General features: G+C 35.5%; 1 protein-coding gene across 1 annotated transcript in view; it reads right to left on the minus strand.

The window, feature by feature from the left end:
• The window catches only part of NRIP1 (nuclear receptor interacting protein 1), a 45,727-nt gene extending 28,451 nt beyond the window's left edge, over positions 1-17,276 (minus strand). Inside the window, exons 1-2 of the mRNA XM_053667204.1 lie at positions 17,188-17,276; positions 11,904-12,000 (exon numbers count right to left, since the gene is read on the minus strand). The gene's annotated coding sequence lies outside the window, so the exon portion shown is untranslated. The remainder of the gene's footprint in view (positions 1-11,903; positions 12,001-17,187) is intronic.
• Positions 17,277-17,498: the final 222 nt, after the last annotated feature.

The following is a 17,498-nucleotide window of genomic DNA, read 5'->3' on the forward strand; positions in this document are numbered from 1 at the left end:
TTTGGCACTCACATTTGTAAACTCAGATCACCTCAATCTCCTGAAGATCTACAGAAGTCTATAATTGCTAAGTAATCTTTACAGTTAAAGGGAGAAAAGTCTGGAAACTATGAGTAGTACTTGAAGAATGCTTCATTTTTATGGCTAAGATTTAAACAAATTTAACTTACCTGCTCTAGCTTTTTCCAAATTATTTACTATATTATTTCCAAATTATTTGCTATAATTCTAAAGTGAAAAAAAAACAATCAGAATAGCAAGAAGAAAAAAAAGAATCCAAAAAAATGAGGATAGTGTAAGAATACTCTGGGAAAACTTCAAGCATACCAATATTCACATTATAGGAGGAGAAGGAGGAGGAAAGAAGGAACCAGAGAAGAGAAAAAGCAAGAAATTGGAAATCTATTTGACAAAATAATGAGAGAAAAATTGCCTAGCTTGGTGAAAGAAATAGACACCAAGTCCAGGAAGCACAGAGGGTCCCGAACAAGATGGACCCAGGGGAGCCCACTCCAAGACACATCATAATTAAAATGCCAAAGGTTAAATACAAAGAGAGAATTTTAAAAGCAGCAAGAGAAAAGCTGTTAGTTACCTACAAGGGAGCTACCCCCTTAAAACTGTCAGCTGATTTCTCAAAAGAAACTTTGCAGGCTAGAAAGGACTGGCAAGAAATATTCAAAGTTATGAAAGCAAGGACCTACAACTAAGATTACTCGTATCAAGTAAAGCTATCATTTAGAATCAAAGGACAGATAAAGAACTTCCCAAACAAGAAAAAGCTAAAGGAACTCATCATCGCCAAACAAGTATTACATGAAATGTTAAAGGGTCTTCTGTAAGAAGAAGAAGAAGAAAAATACAAACAATAAAATAATAATAAATACATATCAACAATTAAATCTAAAAAACAAAAGAAACCAACAAGCAGAACAGAAATAGAATCATAAATAGAGAATGTTTGGATGGTAGCCATATGGGAGGTGGGGTCAAGAGGATAGGTAAAAAAAGTGAGGGATTAAGAAGTACAATTGGTAATTGCAAAATAATAATGGGGGTGTGAAGTACAGCATAAGGAATAAAGTAGTCAAAGAACACATATGCAGGACTCAGGGGCGTGGACAGTGGTGTGGGGAATTGCTTGAGGGAGTGGGGGGTGTCTGTGGATGGGACAAGAGGGGAATATTTGGGACAACTGAAATAGCATAAACAATAAAATATAATTAAAAAATAAAGTGAAATCAATGATTCACTTAGGCATTTTACACTGTTAGGTGGAAAGGTTGTCATTGAAAATTATGCAGAGTTCTTGATACATATTTTAATAAACTCAATACAAATAAAAACATATAACCGATCAAGACAAAGAGTATGTATTTTTGAGAGGGAATCATTAAAGTTACAGACCTTTTTTTAGGCTGAAATAGACTAAACTGACAGGTAAAAAGTAAGAATAAGAATTATGCACAGCTTCACCATACTGCATATAAAGAAGTGGAAAAACTCTATCATTCATTTTGAAACACCAAACAGCTCTACTGCAGTACATTACAGTTACCTAGTCAAGTCTTCTGTCATCAGTAGTGGTGTAAAGAACACATCTGCATAGGGCATGACTGTCTTATCCTCACATATACAAACCCACAAACGTTTGTCAGATATATGTAAAGGTCCACGTAATATACATGTGTCTTTTTATTTAATTTTATAAATTATGTAAACAGGCAGATATTACAATAATCCCATTTCTGAAGGTGGGCAAACTGAGTCTTAGAGAAGTTAAATAGTCTGCGTGCAAACTTTGCTCTGCCCAACTTTTGAACCAAAGAGATAGGTGTGAAGATTTTTTTCCCTCACTAATTGAAGGGAAAGGCTTAAAAACAGTTTACTATTCAAAAAAAATTTAATTTTGAGCATGAAGTAGCCAAGTCCCTACACCACACTTTTGCCCACTGGATTCTCCACTGCCTAAATGTTTGGTCAAATTGGTTTCCCAACAATGTTTCCAGTTCTTGTTCATTTCTCTGCTGGAAATAAAACCTAGTTATGGAACCCAGCCCAGCTGGATGAAGGCAAGTCTAGTCTCATCAGGCAATGATTTCTGGATGGGACTTCTCCATCCTTACCTTAGATACCCAATGACATGTACTTCTGGGACCTATCTGCAAACCTCAACTCCATCCCCTGGAGTTTAATCTCTCCACAAACAATCTGAATTAGAGTATTTCTTGTATTTGGCAATTCAGTATTTAAATATGCTTGAAGAAGGCCATGCTGACTAGTATCTCCCCATGGAGGTCCCAACCCAGCAAGAGTCTCAGTTGGCTGCCTGCCTTTCGATGCTCAGCCATGTCTACACTATTAAAGAAAACATTGCCAAATGTCTTAAATATCAATTGACTATAGAGTATTTCCTTGTGATTGTACTATTGTTTTTTTCTTTTGTAAACACTATAATTTTATATAAAGTTTCTTCTTAGTTTTTATCCTTCTCAGTGATACCCAATATTCTGCCACTCTTTCTGGTATAAAAATGTAATATCAGTTTAATTTACATCCAATTTGGGTACATATTAAATTTTACTATGGCTGTATGAGATTTGGCTAGCATCAACATAACAATTACTAGTTTAGAAGATTAAAATTGGGTAAAAGAGTTGATATTATGTGGAAAATGATCACTTTTTATAAAGCTAGGCAATTTATGTTTTAGTCCCAGTTCAGCTACTAAATAGTTTCATAACAGTGGGCAAGTAACCAACCTTCTAAAGCCTGATTTCCTCATTTGTTAAATGTATTCTTTACATTACCAATTTCTAAGAATATTACTGCTCAAAAACTCTGGTCCAAGCCTAACTAATATTGGAAACCAAATAATAAAAACATCTACCCATTACCCATGAGAAAGAAGTACAGCCCACATATTTAAAGTTGTCCTCATAGATGGCTTTCATTGCATGACTTAATAGTCATAATGACATGTCAAACATGTTGGTCTTCTCCATAGATTTACTACACCCAAATCTCTTTGATTAAAGTTAGTGTGCAGTTTTCGTGGATTTTCAAAATAATTTGTTGATATTGGTTAATATAATGTACATAGATTCACAAAATGAATCTAATAAATAGGCTGCACAGCTTTAAAAATTCAACATCACAGTAGGTCAGCATATGAGGAAAAAAGATGGAGGCAATGTCAGGTGAAGAACTCTAGGCATGTTTGTCCATGTTCAGAGAAAAAACAATTTAAAGTGTGGACTAAATTCTTATTTCTGCAATACAGAATACTTTCAGAAGAGAAGCTGATGTATAATCTTACTACCATGAGCTGAGCACAAATTAAAATGGCAAAGTAACACGAGAGAAAAAACAAGATATGTGTGTATATGAGAGGATTGGTTGAGTACTTTATTTTTTTTAATTTATGGATTTTAGAGAGACAGTGGGAGAGATGGGGAGAGAAGGAGAGAAACATTTACTTGTTTTTAACTTATTTATGTATTCATTGGTTGATTTTTGTGTGTGTCGAACCTGCAACCTTGGCGTACCAGGAAGATGCTCTAACCAACTGAGCTACCCAGCCAGGGCAAGGTTGAGTATTCTGTATTACTCATCTTACCAACTAATATTTATTGAGGAGTTACTATGTGCCAGATAACAGTGATAAGCATTGTGGATATTTTGATAAACAAAAAACAACCTCCATACCAACAGAAAAGGACAACAACAAGAAAACAATGATCAATTTCCTTTACTTGGTATTCCCTACTTATCCTCCCATTTTAAGTTTGCTAAATATTAAATATGTGAGACCAGGGACTTCATTAGAAAAGTTGAAAGATTTTTACCTTTCAAATTTGTAAGGTAATTATAAAATTAAAAACTGAAAATAAAACTAGAAAAAATTTAGAATATTTTATTTTGGAAAATTAAATAGTCTGATTTTTAGCTCTATGGTTCATTTTTCTCCACGTTTTCTCAATTTATATATTTTTATTCTGTAAGGAAAACCTCCTACACAAGTAAATATGTAAGAATACAGTGCTAATCATTTTGATGCCTATATTCAACTGAAAACATATTTAATAGTCTTGAATTTGCCACGAAGTTAGAAAGTTCTTTAAAAACACCTTCTTTCCTTTATAAAAACATGAGCTCAAATAGTTAATTTTAATGAATGTCTAGGTTACAATTTGGTGTATCTGCATTTATTATTTTAAAAATGCTTTAAAATGTGTCCCCATTCATCCATTTTCTATAAATTTATCTGGAAGCAAGTCTGAACCAATGCCCATGGCCTCTGATTATGCTGACCTGCTGTATCAGGATGCTTTCATAATGTGTAATTAGTATATGCAGAACAATCATTCACACAAGTTAAATGGAAGTGAAATGTAATCTAAAAAATGTAAAGCTATATAGTACTAATTTCAAGAATATAAAAGTAAACAATAGTAAACTTCAGTTTCATCAGTGAGCTATTCTGCCTCCTGTCTCCTAAGTCAAGTGCTCTGATTATAATCAAAGGACCAGGATGGGGGTGGAGGAGGCAAAGGGCACTTGCGGTTCACATGTGGCTAGAGGCTTGCACAAGAGGAATTTCTCCTCTCCCCTCATGGTACAGATTGATATGTAGCCTAAAAAGTACAGCTATACAACATTTCAAGAATGCCTGAAAATGGCAAGGGGGCAAATCCCAGTCACAGATATTTCAGTCACTTTGTGAAATGTTAAAATGTTTATTCAATTCATACTGAGCACGTTTCTACCTAAAAAAAATTCACAGAAAAAGAAAAAAAACTAGAAAAAATATTGCAATTTCCTTTCCCCCAGCAGAATCAGCACAATGATTACACAAATGAAACTAGTAAAATATAAAGTAAATAACACATTTTAAAATTTCCTTAATATAGTTTAAGGTGAGGTAGTAGCTACCTCTACATTTTTTTTAATGAAAATCTCTTTCGTGTTCTCTGAATCATGTTATATAGGACCTTTAACAATAAAATGTATTAAAAATCATTATAAACCATTTCCTAAACTAAACCATTTCCACCTCTATGACTTCTCCCATTCATCTTGTGGTTAAAATCTTACAAAATTAGCTTGAATTTCACCTCTGCCTGACACATTTCAAGCAGTCATGCAGATTAGTGCCTCAGAACACTTTACGGGGTTTCGTTCTCAATCAGGTTATGTTCCCAGTGACGCTTTCAGCAAAATTATCTTATTAGAATGAACTCTCATGGACTGAAGTAAATAAAGCCGTAGCTCACTGCTCTCGCATACTTTCCATTCATTTATATCCTTTTTCTTTACTTATAGCACGTGTCATAGAAAGAGCACATGTTAAATATTCCTGGAGTGTCACGATATGTAATACAATAAAACAGATTACAACCCTACCTTTCTTTCACAGCAGTGGTGCCAATCACAGGTACACTGGAGCAATCAATTTGTTCTGCAGACAGTAAGGCTTTCATGGAATACTAATGTAAAATCTCTTTTCTTTCTCCTTTGCTTGACTCCCCAATGCCCAGGTCCCGACCAATACAAGGAGGAGGGCGGTATGTCTTGTGCTGAGATAACCACAACTACTAATCAAGTCTACGTGTACAAGGGCATAGGATTAAACCTCTACCAAGCTTGAGGCAGGGTTTGAGAGCAGCTAATACATACACAGCAGGGTCAAAATTAAACAGACACACATACACACACTCGCCATGCATGTTTCATGAAAATACAGATGTGTCTACTTCAGTGAACTAATTCATTACACTTTACTGACAGGTTTTTTTTTTTGTTTTTGTTTTTTTAAATCCCAGGGACATAAAATTATCTCCTGTTGAACTGTGGGCTTAGATCCAACAGTACCCAACAACAATTATATGTTTTCCAGAAACCAGAATCATGATCACCATTCTGTGCATTAAACTGTTTACTATTTTTAAAACATGGCATTTTTCTAAATTACACTACCCAACAGAGTTTACATGGATTTATACTTTCAAGTGTTAAAATAAGGTTAACAGCCTCAGCAAAGATTCTTGAGATTTTGCACTTAAAAAGGTACTGTAACAGCTCAAGTCTACTTCTTCAAGAAAAGCAGGTACATTGTCAATAATGAAAAAATGTCCAAAAGATTTTCATTTCTCTTGAAGATTTTACATTAAATTGTATGACCCCAAGCTATTTAAAAATATTTTCAGGTTTTGAGAGTTATTTTAAAAACACCTTTAACACTCTATAATTATAGCTGCACAATGATATATTTGACTGTGTAAGTGCAGAGTTTTGAGGTTCCTTTCAATTAAGCATTTTCACTTGGCTTATTTTTCTTTTATTCAAAATATGAAAAAGTATGCCAATCACTGAGTAGAGTGATGACAGGCATTGTTAAATATTTTTAACAGCACTTGTTACCTCATTTTAATTTGCCTGTCTTAATTTTCAAATAACTCTTGAACAGCACTGACAGTCAAGGGGCTACAAACTAAGCAATAATTAAGAACAAAATATTCTAGATAACAGGAGGAACTTATGAGGAAGTTTTGTAAACCAGCTCTATTTTTATGTATACAAATGCTTTAATACTGCTAAAATACATGTCTTATTCTGTACTTTTTCTTTAAAAAAAAGCAGAAACAATTAAGAAATACTAGGGCCTTCACTAAAGTATTGCAATAATGTTTAATCGATACTGATGCTTTTGTCCTTGACACACTGACCATGTCATCAGGCTACTGTCATGTGATATCATGTCATTTCCCCACCTGGCTCATGACCTTGTCCTTTAAATGACCTAAAGCTTCCCTCAAGTAGCAGGAGGCCCCTCCCCGCTGTCTCAGCAAGGTCGAATGGGTCAGCGTGTCCTCATCTATAATCCACCACCATTTGTCAGCAGGGAGGCTGGAGGAGGCAGGCTTGCTACAAGGGGAGAATGCCCAATTAGGCAGCTGTCACACAAAGCATAGGCTGCAAAATTATCCCCTGTCAAAAGAAAGAGCAGCTGTGGGTGCCAATTACAGCAACCTTTCAACCCTTTAGGTACTGGAAACTACACAGAAGTAAATGAAGAACAATTAGTGATAACAAATCGATGAATTAGGACAGTAAATTAGAAATTACTAGCAGGTGAGCTTGGGTCGCACACGACATAAGGGCACACCAGACTGCAGGCAAGGGCAGGGACGGACAGAATCACACCAGCCAGTGCCTTGCAAACAGATTTTCCCTCCAACATTTTCATTTTGCAAACCTAAAATCCTTTAAAATACCCACAACCTAAAGTGTACATACCTTTTTACTTTTCACAGAAACCCAAATAAGTTGTTCCTTGATAGAAGGAAAATCTTTCAGACTAGTAAGTCTAGTTACTTCTAAATTGTTCTTATGCAATCCATGTTGTAATCCCACAAAATGTGTGTCCGCAAAAATCCAAAATATAAGTTCAAATACTCACATTGAAAATATCTACCTCACAGAGTGCTTGCTCTGATTCTACTTTAGTCACACTTAAGGGAAACATCTTTTAAAGAAAGCAACTACATAGGCATTCTGAGAAAACTGTTAATGCCATAATTATCTACACATGACTCTGTGTGCACAGAAGTAACTGCAGTGTGTGTTTTCGTATTGATACACAGGGTCCAGCAGAAGTAACCCCTGCCTGGGTATGGCTGGTAGGACAACAATATGGGTGTAATAATTTATAGTTTTAACTTGAATATTTCACCTAAAATGTTATATGGTGTGCTTGGCTGTGATATGTTACAGAATTACATGCTTTTGACTTTGTAATAAAGAGGGGCATTATTTGTGCCAGACCCTGTATATATAAACTATTAACTATAAAATTACTCTCTTAGATTATTCTGCTAATACTACAGAGGTGATATGCACTGTCTCAAGTGTAGAAAAGCCAGTTCACTAGGACTCCGTCCAACCAATGCCTTTGGTGGTCAGCACCACAGGCAGCGAAGGAAGACACTAGGGAAACCTGCTCCACAGAGGAGGAAAACCCAGGACGGCCGTTCAGTGTTTACAGACATGGCTTCCTTGTGCCTTAACAAAGTTACAGATGTTCAGAAGCAACTTTCTTAAAGTCCATTTTAAAATACATTTACATTTTTCCCTTAAAAAAAGCATGTGGTTTTCAATACCATTCCTCTGATAGTTGAGAAACCTGAATGACGTGTGCAGGTAAATTGCTCAACTAGAATTTTAAGCCGCAAAGTATGAAAGTGAGGAGAAGAGGAAGAAGCACTTTACTCATTTTCCTCCAACACATTACAATTACCAGAGGGAAAAGTTTGTAATTCCTAGTTTCCAGTCAAGCGAACTGTTAAAATTTCTAGGAGATAAATATTATGGGAAGAAAACATTATTAAAAGTTTATCTGAGCCCTGGCTGGTGTAGCTCAGTGGATTGAGCACGGGCCTGCGAACCAGACAATCGCGGTTCGATTCCCAGTCAGGGCACATGCCAGGGTTGCAGGCAGGTTCCCTGCAGGCCAGTTCCCAGCAGGGGACGCACGAAAGGCAACCATACATTGACGTTTCTCTCCCTCTCTCCTTCCCTTCCCCTCTAAAGATAAATAAATAAAATCTTTAAAAAAAAAAGTTTATCTGAGAATCTGATTTATAAATAATGTTTCAGCCTTTAAAAAATACCCATTTTATAAGTTTTCTTAAATTTAGAAGCCAACCTTCTAAAGTCATATATAAGGAATTCAAAGAAAGAAATAGGAAGTACACAGAAATGAAGGAGTTAATGCCTTCAGAATTCAGCTTCCATCATACATGGGTGACTATCTCTTTAAATAATTTAAATCCTCTCCATCAACTACAAAGCTGTTTTGAAGCCATTTAGCTTTGTTCTTTACATGTGTTCTAATTAAGAAATGACCTTGTCATCACATACACCAGAAATCCAGGATTATTTCCTACAGCAAAAATTCACAGAGTTCCCAGAAAAAGAAAAAAAGGCGGGGGGGGGGGGTCTTCTTCCTAGTTCCTCACTAAGGGAAGTTGTTGGTTGGCTGAATGCTGAAGCAGTTTCACCGCATAATTTTTTTTGTTGTTGAATGTCACAGGGCGGGTTAGTGTGACCTTGAGCTGCATCAGCAGCACAGCAAGGGTCGAGATGCCTGCAGGCGCCCTTGTACTGGATTTGCAAGACAAAAACCTTCAAACTGGCTGAAGGACATCTTAAATCTCTTCAAAGGTTTTCTGAACTAATCTGGGCTGCTCCTAGCAGGATCTGTGCCAGTGAGAGAAGCAAAATTAAAAACAAGGTCTTTGACAGGATGTTGTCTCCTCTTAACCCTTCCCAAGCAGAATAGAACAAATCACAAGCATTCTGGAGAGATAGTTTACCTAGAAGCATTCTTTCCTAACAAATTATGTAAACAAGCAATCACAGAAAATGGGGCCTGCTATTCGACCTCAAAACTAAACCCTCCCATTGCACTTATTAGAGAAATCAGGTGGACTCTTTTCTTGACCATATTTTAGTGTAGGAAATGTAAATCCTAAAGCTCTTATGTTATCTTTTATGTTTGTAGGACAGTAATAGGTTAAGATAAAAAATGTTTCCATCAACATCAATCTCTGGAATTTTTTAAAGTATAGCTTTTAGCCTATTAAGTAACAAACTTCAGACATATTACACAGTTCACTAAAATTATAACAGGTAAATTATACCTCATGTTTGTTTAGTCAGTGCCTTATTCCTAACTTGATGAATATACTGTTAAGTGGGGGAAAGAATCAGAATAGTGAAAGTGAACATTAAGCAGAGCAAGATAAAACGATCTCAGCCTTGTTACAAGAAATCAGCATGACGTTTTGTTACTGTGTTGTACTATTTCCAATGCAGGGGCCCAAAGAGGGTGTATTAATGCCAGCAGAGTGTGAGTATTCCCTGGCAATGATCTCAAAGTTTAATTTAGTAGCTATCGCTCTTGAGAAATAAACTGGGAGAGCTAATGTTGTATAATCAGTGCATCTCCACCTATTACATGTTAGTTTGTCATCAGCAGATATTTAGTGTAAGGTATAAGAATTCATTAAAGGCTGGTAGATTGCACATTATGCCCTTTTAGAAAAATAAGTAAATTCAAGATTATGCTGCTAATAACCATACTCTCACATTCACTTGAATTCAGATATGCTTTCCTGAATGGAACAAGAAAAGAGTAAAGTACTAAAAGGACTACCTAGTAAGTAGATAGCACATGAGAGTGACAGTACATGTGAATTTCCTCTTCAGTCACCATGCAAAAAGACTCTGTTAGAAGTGCTCCAGGAGCAGAGTGGGCGGTAACCAGGTTTTCAGCACCTATGTGTACGTGCCCTAGAGAGGCTGGTTAACCACTCAGTGATGGCTACAAACAATGAGAAAGGGCAGCCGAGAACAGCAGCCCCTTTAGGCTGCAGAAGTAGTACCCACCGGCAGGTGAGAGAGTCCAGTTCTGGAAGGTGGGGTGGGCCAATGTGACCAGAGATTAGGCTGGAAATGCAAGTGGGACCAAGGACTTTGAATCGAGGCTATGCCAAGGAGCTAGGCTTATGTGGTTGAAGGTTTATAAGCAATGGTATGATTAAATGCATGTTAAAAATACAAACAAAAACAATAGTTGATGACTTTGGAAGAGAAGAAATTGAGACTAAATTAAGTGCACAGAAGAAAAAAAGGCAAAATAAGGTAAGGACAGGAGAGTTGAAGACAAAGACAACTGAAAAACAGTAAAGACTGGTTTGAATATATAGAAAGCAGTTTGTACAATAAAAATAGTGCTATAAAATAAGGTATTTTAATACTAAACGCATTAAATCAAAAATAACACACATAATCATTATATCTCAAAACTGTAAAACAACTGACATGATGTACAAAGTTTCAAGAAAACTAAGAACTCCTATAGAGGTATTTAACAAAGTCGGAATCAGATTCTGTTAGAGATTTGAATTTTGTACATTTCAAGTAATAACTTCCATTAAGTACCAGGTAAGGATTTTGCTTAGGAAGGCATCAACATGCACCTTTTCAGGATGGTGTGATGGCGTACTTTCCTTTGGCTGCAAGAGAGAGAGGTCTGGCTTAAACCACAATGTGGTTGCTGGAGCTAAGATCTTCATCTACAAACACTAATGAGAATAAGATAAACTCAGTCATTAGTTGAGCGCCTACTACGTTAGAACATACGACGTTAGAACATAGAATTAACAATTTTTTTAAAAAAACAAGATTTGATCAGCTTTGGGTTTCTAGTTTATTATACACAATGTAAGATCCTAAATTACAACTCACACCATGACACCAGCACACACTACAAAGATGACAAGTAAAACTAACGCTGAGCTGTCAGTGAATGAAGAGTCTGAACCAGCAGCCATCTTGGTGTTCCCACTGACAGGTCTACAATGCATTCCCAGAACTGTGGGAAGACCCAGTGCTCATGCAATTTGAAGAGAGTCATCAAATACTCTAGAGACTGACTGTCCTGCTAAGACCTCAGAAAGAATTTAACAGAGTATCAGCCAAGGTAAGAGGGTGGGAATGAAAAAGAACAGGAGTCACTAGGGCCAAGTAACTATCTGCCAGAGAGCAGACTGTACTCTCAGAAAAGGAGAGCCAGCCTCAGGGATCAGGTTGAAGTAAGTGGAGGGGAAGGTGAAACAAAGGAGACAAGCAGCAAAGACTTCCAAGGGAAGACCTCCTGCTCCCCAGAAAAAGTACACTTCACTCTGAAAAATCATTAAGAAAATGAGCAGACCTCCAAGCCCCCTGGAGTAAGAAGAATCATCACAGGAGAAGTATTTATGAGGCTCGTAAGTCGTTAAAAGGGATAGCACTTGAAAGCCAGGGTACTGACAGGGCACAACGAGAAATGACCTTACCAAGTATCCACAAATAAAATGACTTCTCCTTGAGTAAGCATCTCCGTCTCATAGCTGCCCAGCCAACAACGGCAACAAGTTCCAGCACATTTTATGTCTAGACATTAATAGAAGAGTAGGTAATGTGATAAGCTGCGTAGATATTTTAAAAACCTAACAATTTACTAATCTACAAACACAAGAGCTGGGTTAAAACATTATTAATATTCTATTGGTAATTAGAGGAGTAAATTCCTGTAAAGTAGTAGTTCTCAAAGTGCAGTCCATGGACCTAAGAAGTCCCCGTGACCTATGCAGGGGGCACATGAGGTCAAGACTATTTTCACAATACCAACCTGTCATCTCCTCTTTTGTCCTTTTCTCTCATAAGTGTAGAGTGAAGTTGTCCAGGGCCTACATGGTATATGTCACTGTACTGATGGCTAATGGAACACATTCCTGTGTATTCTTGTGTTTACAATATTTTTCATTTAAAAGTTCTGATATAGTAAATAGTAGATGATATGGTCACCATAAACAAAAGCTCTCTTGGGTCCTCCATAATTTAAGAATATAAAAGAAAAGATCTCTGTGACCAAAAAGTGAAAACTGCTGTTTGTCTGTTGAAATAAACCATCAAGAGATGCAGTATTGATTTTTGGGAACAAACAAAATTTCCATTATTTAACTGTCGAAAATTCAAACTGTAACTATGCCGGATACATACACTCCTCTGTGCAGATATCTCTCCAGGCAAAAGGAAAAAAAAACCTTTTTAAAAAGATGAGTAGACTATGACTATAGGGGACATGAAATACCTCCCATATCTGGACAGTCACTGCTACTCTACACTGACCACACAGAAGTAACAAACCCACAAGTATTTATTTAAAAAGCTGCCTTTATACAGGTCATGTATTATACACCTGAAACCAAAATTATAAAAATATAACTTTAGTAACTAGTATCACTCCAATAAGTTTAATAAAAAAGAAAAAAAGCCGCCTTGTGTTAAAAGCTGAAGATAGAAAGATCACTAGGTGATACACTAACCTTTAGTGAGCTCAGAATCCTCTCAGGAAAAATACGATCATCAACACAGTAAGATACCGTAAGAATAGGCATGAACAAAGTGAAAAAGGCATAGAAGGGCAAATTCTGGGGAAGAAGGTAAGTGAAAAGGCAGGGAACACTTTTCTTAGTGAAGGCACTCCTCACAGGTGACATGTAAATGGACCTTAGCAAATCAAGGCTTTGCCCACTGGAAAGGCGGCTGCCAGGCTTGCCTCACTAGTAGAAGCAGCATCGGCCCGGCAGGCAAGCATGGCAGCACACAGTAAGTCGTACACCACAGAAAGGGTAAAGTGATCTACTCAAAAAAATTAAAAACACCCCAAAAATTGTAATTAGAAACTTCTATAGAATTTGACAAAGCGATTTGATGTCTGCTGAGTTTAATGATAAAAGATTAGGACTTACAGTTTATATTTCTTTTTCATAATTTTCAATCTGTTGTAGATAGGAGCTTTTAAGAATACAATAAAAGTAATTTATTTAAAAAATAAAATGAAAAAAACAAAAACTGGTCCTTCATGACTGATACTTTGAGAAGCTCAGGGAACCAGCAGCAAGAAGGTGGGGTGGAGGAGTGGCAACAGCAGGAGATAAAAGCTCTAAGCTAGAAGCTTGTATAGACTGTATTATCAACAATGTTTCTACATGTGGACGCAGAAATAAATAAATAAATGGTATTTGAAACTTACTAGCATATCTCTAATCCAGAATAGGGAAATTCTAATTATTTAAATAAAATGCATAATAAGCTCTACTGTTAGGTTCACACTAATTGTTGAGCAAACCACAGGCCACATGAAGGGCAAATGCAGCAGATTATCAAAGAGAATATCAAAGTAGCACCGTTAAGTTAAAAAAGACAAGGGTCTATGTAAGAAGAGAAAGTGAACTGACACTTTCATCAACACATTTTTAAATTATTTGAATTATTTTATTTGAATCCTTTCATGGAGAGAAAATACCTGATCTGATATGGAGGCTTATATAGTGGGGAATTCTCCCCTTCTCCCACCAAAATGCTATTAGTTATATCGATTAAGGTATTAATTAAAAGACTTATAAAAAAATCAATTATTTAAAAACACCAAATTTAGAATAATGTTAATTACATTAATGTTTCCCACTATAACAGTAAATTAGGATTGATTAAGGAAGGCCTATTGCTTTTTGATGGTCATTATGCTATTGAGATTGCTGAGTTATTCTCATCAGAAAAGTAATACTAGCAAGTTGGAGTTTTAGGAAAATCTGGTGTCTCTGAGAGAGTGGGGTGAGGACACGGTAAAGAGGTTTAGCAGCACAAACACTCCAGATTAGAAACGAATGCTGAACCAAGATGCCACTTATGGGGCATAGAATTAAAGAGTGCTTGGGAACAATGCTAGAAATTAACAATGATTTGAGCCAAGCATTCAAAGTTTCTTGCCCATGTTGTCCAGGAAACCAGGAACATCAATGAAATAGACAAGTTACTTCATAACAATTAACTCTAACTAAAAAGATTTACCAAGATTCTCATAGAACTGGACTGTTTCACTTAGTACCATAAGGTTCTCACTGAAAACTGTGTTGTTTAAACACGTTTTCAAAGTTTTATTTCTTAAATTAAAAACATTACTTTGAGGAATGTTTATAAAGTTTGGGAAAGGCATTCTATGTAGACAGCCTCCCTCCACCAACCTGCTAAACCCATTTGTTAGAACCGGCTGAGTCACTGCCAGTTTTGTCTTTCATATATGTACTTCTATATCTGACATAAAAGTTTTCACACTTAAGACAGCTGTTGAAATAGTCATAACAATTTAATTGAACTAGAAAAAATATACAATAAAAGAACTCTTTGCAGTGAGAAACCATGAGCTAGAACAATAAAAACTCCACTTAGTAAGAAAATTAGTATACTCAAGTATTTAAGCTAAATTGATTTACAGTCAGTTATCTAATTCCACCTGAGTTATTCACCAGTTTTTGTATTATCAATATTTATCCAAATTAGCTAATGAATGCACCCTCTGAGATAAACATGCAGAAAGTACGTGGGGTCCTATAAAATACAATGAACAGCGATTTTATTTTGTGAGTTACAAGGGATGACTATTCCTTCAAAAGGGGGAGCTAACAAGTGAGTAAGGAAAATCTGACCGAAGACTCTAAGAAGCTTTACAGATACTTCATGCTTTCTAGGTTTGCAATATTCATTTCATTAAATCTTGCCTTTTTTCCTACTCATCCTCTTTGGCCTCTCATTCAGATAAACATGACTGTATTTAAATATATAATGTGACTACTTTCGGAGTGTACTTAGTTGTATGACAGACAAACTAGAGTAAAACCTCATGAAATACATTAGTTTAGAGTCTTGAACCATATTCTATTGAATAGTAGCCTCCTGAGATACACAGACAAGATTTCTTTGGAGACTGATGGTCTCCTGGCTGATGAAAGGCCTAATGAAGGCTATACTACATGATTCAACTTCTCCAAACTTGTGTGACCATGGGTTCCTCATTCAAAGGGGAAAAACTGTTTAACCAAACGCATTTTTAGAAAACATACACTTTTAAAAATCTTAAAATATCTTTAAACATATGTAAATAATATAATCACTAAAAATTCATTTTTACATGCTTTCAAAGTTGTTCACTATACATTCTCAATATTCTATCTTTTTTTCCATCTGGTAGAAAGATCTAAATTTGTTCATTTTTCAAGGACAACTTAATGCTATGTATATTTACCAGCTGGCTATCTGTAATTTATTTATCCAACTGTCATAAATGGTCATTAGTTACTTGGTAAAACAAAGGCATTGACAAATTAAGAACACAACAAACTAATTATTTGTGCAGGTAACAAAAGTATGTGTGGTTATAATTTTCATTTCAACAAAATTAAAAGCTGAAAACGGGTTCAATATCAATTGTTTCATCAAATATAAGAGCAGATTTGGGTCTATCAAACAGTCATAAACACATAACTATTAATGAAAGAATAATTAATATATGCAAATAAAATGACTAATTTTAAAATCTCAATTTAGAAAATAAATATATGAATATATGAAGAATAACTAGAAACCAAGTAATTTTATAATTAAAAAATCAAAGTTTGTCTTTATTTAATAATTATGTTTTTAAAGATGTTCTTGCCTAAACTATAAGAAAGGATAATCAGAATGATTAAAATATTAAAAGAAGAATAATGATTACAATAAAAACTTTACCGCTAGGTGGATTCTACTTGCATTGAATACAATCAAAATAGTACAGAAAAAGAAGTATTACCACTGTGCCAACCATACGTGGCTACAGTAAAAAACAAACAAAAACCAAAACAAAACCCCACCTACCAACTCTCCTTTTGAAACATCATGGTCCATTAAAACACTGTGAAGTTTAGGAGATTCTATCTGCTATCTATCTCTCTTCTGACCAGAGTTTTCAGTTACCAAATTAAACTCTTCACGACTAATGGTAAGTACAATAATCAATCACTGCATCTTTTCCCAGTGTATTTGGATTGCTTCTGCCCTGCCAAAAGCAGCCTGAGGTTCAAGAGCTTAAGATATGACAAATGCATTGTAGGCTGTAGCTATACTAGAAAACAAGAGTATTAATCCAAATAGAATTAACCGCTCAGTCCTGTGTTGTATTCATTGCCCACCTACTTGTGTTAATCAGATTATTTAAAAATTTCTCAGCAATGCTAATATATTATTTGCCTTATAAGAAAGTAACCATTTTATATAATTCGAAAAGTAATCATTGACTTAAGACTATAATAAACCAACAATAACCAAACATGATTGTATTTTTCTTCAAAACAATAATTAACTTTTTATCTGAAATCAAATTGCTATTTCAGGTTTTGCATTAACTATTCTCTGGTTTTTGGTAAAAACAAATTAAGAGTCACAAACACAAATACTATTTATTTCAAGATTCCCAACCCTTCTCTCCAAAAGTAATATATGCCTTTGAATTCTCAAGAATATTTTTAGCATTTAACCTCTTTCTACTGTTTTATTAAATTTATTTATCCACACTTATCCTTGCCTTGTAAGCTCCTTAACTATAGAATTATATCTCACTCAATTTGCACAGATAAAACAGAAAACACAAAACTGGTGAGTATAAACTAATTTATAACTTTCTAATCTTTTCTAAGAATGCCTAAAATATATTAAAATCACAGTGATTAAGCCTTAAGAACTCAGGAAAAATATTCTCACCGTCTGTCTCCCAAGGTTTGAGTCTCTGCTTTCAGAGAAAGCAAACTGAGACAACTGTTGAACAGTAACTCTGATGTCATCTGGGGTCTTCAGACTCCTGCTCCTCCTCCAGTCTAGGGCACATCTTAAGAGGAGAAAAGATAGTTTGTTATCTATTCCAAACCAGATTCTGGAATATGTTTTGTAAAGTAGTCCTGGTACCTTTTGTTGATCAAGGCCATTTTTGAAGTAGTCATTTGACAGAAAAATACAGAGTGTTTATGAAGTATAAACTGTTCATTAAAAGGAAGAGATCTTTGCTTTCTAGCCAA

Source organism: Artibeus jamaicensis, unplaced genomic scaffold (assembly GCF_021234435.1).
Source record: "Artibeus jamaicensis isolate MK-2021 breed Jamaican fruit bat unplaced genomic scaffold, CSHL_Jam_final contig_466, whole genome shotgun sequence".
In the NCBI taxonomy this organism is placed as follows: domain Eukaryota; kingdom Metazoa; phylum Chordata; class Mammalia; order Chiroptera; family Phyllostomidae; genus Artibeus; species Artibeus jamaicensis.